Genomic DNA, 4,316 nt, shown 5'->3' on the forward strand with positions numbered 1-4,316 from the left:
AAAAAAAAAAAAACGACTACAGCAACGACGCACATTTAAAGGTCAGCTGCAAATACGTGCACCCCCGGTTATTCGCGGGTGGTGGGCCTCAGCATGTCCGCGAAAGCAAAAAAGATTATTATAATTCATGCAGTTAATTCTTGTTTTATTTTTTATTTTTTTTCTCAACTCCTTGAGTTCTTCTGGAGACTTACTCGCTAACTAGCTAGATACAGGTAGACAGAATCACAATTTGTGTTTCCTTTTCACATTTAATTTTTTTTTCAATTCTAAAAAAAATCATTTTTATTCTTTGTTTTACTATCAATAGTTGACAAGAAAATTACAACAAAAGCCTTCCAGTCTGTGAGTTCACCCATGCAACTTTAGTCACTTCAAAGTACAACTTTACTGAAGTCTGACTGTGCTTACAGTTGAAAATCTGCTTTTGGCTTCCAAACAGCTCTTCAAACGGCCCTCGAGCTCTGCGGGGTGGCACCCCCCGCCTTCGCCAACAGCAGAAATGACGGACGTGGGCAGCTGTTGGACGGCGGTGCCAGATTGATTCCCGCAGCTGATACATCCGCATTTAGCTACCAAAGAGCTGAGATATCAGGTAAGAGATAATTCCACAACTGTAATACGCCCATAAAATACAGAAGCATGTACTTTTGTTACCATGTTACTCATTTTGGAGTGTTTTTTTTTTTTTTTAACTAACTGGCTGCCATTGACGGCGCTAGATGTCCAATCCATTTGAAGTGGGAGGGTGGCAGCGATTCGCTGCCACCCTCCCACTTCAAATGGATTGAACATCTACCATAATTGAACATCTACCATAGACTTCATAAGGTATGAAGTCTATACATCTACAAGTAATAAACTCATTTCAAGTCACAGCGGAAGGTTGAAAAGCGCCACATCATCATACAGCGCCATTGACCTCTATCACAGGCATGAAAATGGGTAAGGGGTTAAAAAGGTGCGAAAGGTGTGGAGGAAATATGTTCCGGTACACTGTACAACTAGGGCTGTCTCAAACGACTAATTTTTTCCTGATTAGTCAGCCGACTATTTTTACGATTAGTCGACTAATCTAATATATATATATATTTTTACTAATTTAGCAATTACATTTTTGATGACGCTTACTAATTCACAAAAATATTTTGGAACACTTAAGTTCTTTATTAACCCTTAAAGACCTGCAACGTAAAGCAATTATCAGAGAATCCCAAAATTTGAAAAATAAGGTCCGAATGAAACCTTTTTTTCAAATTTGTAGAAAGAAATGTCAAAATGGATATGGCGGAAAACACTAAGGTGACTTGAAGTTCCGTTCTGAGACCCCCCCATTTGGCAAAATTTCAAAATTGTCCGATATGCATGTGTGATACATCATTTGTAAGCTTAAAATCTCTATTTTCCGGAGGAAGAAAAACTTTGAACAGGAGGGCATTTTAAAAAAAAAAAATTTAAACAGCAAAACCCGAACTGGAGGCGAGAGCACACGAGAGCAGAATTACAGACGCCATGACTTTAACGAAATATTATCGTGTACTTACCTTGATTCAATCCAAAAACTCCATGTAGCATGTATCACCGAGTGTCAAGACACAGCAGTGAATTGCCACAGCTGCATTTTGGGGGGATTTTATGGGTGAAACATGGGAATATAAGAAGGGTGGCGATGCAGAAATCGCAGACATCAAGGAGTGGCCGAGATTTTCTTTTTCATATGTTTACCCTTTTAAACGTCCCCCCCCCCCCCCCAATTTTTCTTTGTTTGGATCGATTATTTATCATCTAACATATCGGAGAATGTGCAACAGTAACAAAAAAATACAATTCAGCGATAGTTATGAGGAAGATATCCGTGACTTTTTTACAGATGCCATTTTTTTCATTGTAACGTAATTTGTTTAAAAGTTTAAAATACACAAGTGAATAATTTTTAAAAGTTAAAATTTTTTTTATTTTTATTTTTATACAAAATATAATACATCAATTAATGATTCGAAGGTAAAAATGACAGACATTTTGAATAACAAATATTATTACCTTGGTTTTACGGCTGGGTTGAAACAAAAGCGGTTGCACGACGTCTGTAAACGGGGGTTTTCAGGGTAAAACGGACAAATTAAAAATAGTTCGGAGGCTTTGTGTGCCATGAATCTGCTATGGCAGCATATAGACATATTGTTCTATCAAACACAACAGTTGTTAGAGCTTAAAATACAGCATTTTATTTTAAAGAGGGGTGCAAGAGCAGAAACTGCTTTTTCAGTCTTGTCTGTGTTTTCCGCCATATCCATAAGTGTTCTAATATCGCTAACCTTAGCTAAATCCTGTTTTTTTTTTCTCCTGGAACCAGCAGATACATGTGTTGACTTGCATCCATAATTTTTTTTTTCAAAAAGAAATGTCAAAATTCTGAATTACTCTCAAAATCATGAAATTTTAGGTGTATCAAATGTGAGTCCAAATAAACATGTAAATAACAACAATAAATCACAAATAAACGATGAAGTCAAATGCTGATAGCATTAACTAGTGCAAAAGAATGGAATGTAAAGATTCAGAGCACTGACTTCACCTTTCCAACATGATTCAAAACAATTCTTAAAAAATATCTAGCACTGATATTATAGTATCCAGTATATAATATTATAATCATTGCCAATCAGATTTTTCATAAAGGGTGTCATTTTAAAGCTATTCTTAGTGTAGAATCTGAATTCTGAAGTATGTGGGTTTAACTCAAGAAATCATTATCTATATGACGAACGTGACATGCTTTTATTTTGAAATGTTCACCGGATGTATGTTCGTTAAACCGCTAACGGTACGCTTTACACGCCACAAAAAAAGCTTTGTGTCATTGCATGTGGTGTCAGTATTTATTTATTTATTTATTTTTCGTTTGCAAAGGCTGTTTACCAGCGATTTTTCATGTTTGAAGTGTCACCTTTTAATCGCAAGTTTGTGTCTTGCAGAAGATTGGCAATTTTTCATAGCAGGCTAAAGTAGGTTGTCTTTTTCCCCCCATTAGCCTCAATGTAGCAATGCTAACGTATACAGTGTTTAATATAGATGTGTTTCCTTGTTTTGTATGTCTGAACATTAATTCTACGGCGTGTTGATGACCAATAATCATCTGTGAAGGAACTGGAGCTCATATGGCATCAACACGCACGTGTGCACGCACGCACAAATGTATGCACGCATGCAATGATTAAACGCAGCCGTGAACATTTCCGCCCTCATTTTTATTTACCGTGCGATAAATAGACTCATTGCATATCACGACAGGTTTAGCAACTTCAATAAAACATGTCATCAGTTAGTTAGATGGATTGACAATCTGCCAGCTTGTAATTGTCTCCTGTCATCTTCCAAAATTAAAACTGGGTGATGCCGCTTTAGGTGTTGATTCAGGGCTGACATGCAGCCAAGCTTGGCATCGAAGAGACAGGACAGAACATTGTACCCTCCTTTGTTTCGTTGAAATAAGTCAATGTTTTGGCACTCTGATGCGCTTTTTTTGGCTTTGAGCCGCTTTCCCCGCTTGCATACCAAGCGTCCGACATTTAAACCCCCCCCCCCTTTAAAAATTTTCTCCTCAGATCTACACAATTCACGTAGGTCACACTTTTTTACTTCAAAACGGCGAATTTTGCTAAAAGGTGAGACATTTTCATGCCTTTCATATTCAATGTCACTGAAAGAATTAAAATCCTCAATGTAAAACATTCTACCCTTAATGTTGGTTTCAAATTCTTGAAAACATGCCAGAAATGGCTAAAATAAATGGTCCGTTTGCTGTCTAAATTGCCTCTGATTCTGGAATCGTCCAGATGGTTTGGTTCTACTGCTGAATGAAAACCTAATGATGCATATGCTGACATTTGAGCATTAAATATGAATGATTGTACGTTAGCTGTCGGTGCTAATTATCAATCCAGGGACTCTTTTCCTGGTGTGATTATTATAGGCTACAATTAGGGGGGAGCAGAATGGCAACCAAGTATAGCTGGTCCTTTAAAACTAGTATTGGAGTAGCAGTGTATATTTTTTGATAGTCGACTAATCACCAATTATTTATGCAATTACTCGACTAATCAATAATGTTATTACCTACACCAGCAGAAAGACAAGTGGACACGAGTCGCAAATTTGATCACTCGCAACTCGACTCTGACTCGAAGGGAAAAAACCGTAGACTCGGACTTAACTCCTTTGAGCTGGAAGGGTTCAAGACTCGGCTCAACTTGTGAGGCAATAACTCTAGACTTGATTCGACTTGACTTGAGAGACAATGACTCAAAAGGCTGAAT

Source organism: Corythoichthys intestinalis, chromosome 21 (genome assembly GCF_030265065.1).
Source record: "Corythoichthys intestinalis isolate RoL2023-P3 chromosome 21, ASM3026506v1, whole genome shotgun sequence".
Lineage (NCBI taxonomy): Eukaryota > Metazoa > Chordata > Actinopteri > Syngnathiformes > Syngnathidae > Corythoichthys > Corythoichthys intestinalis.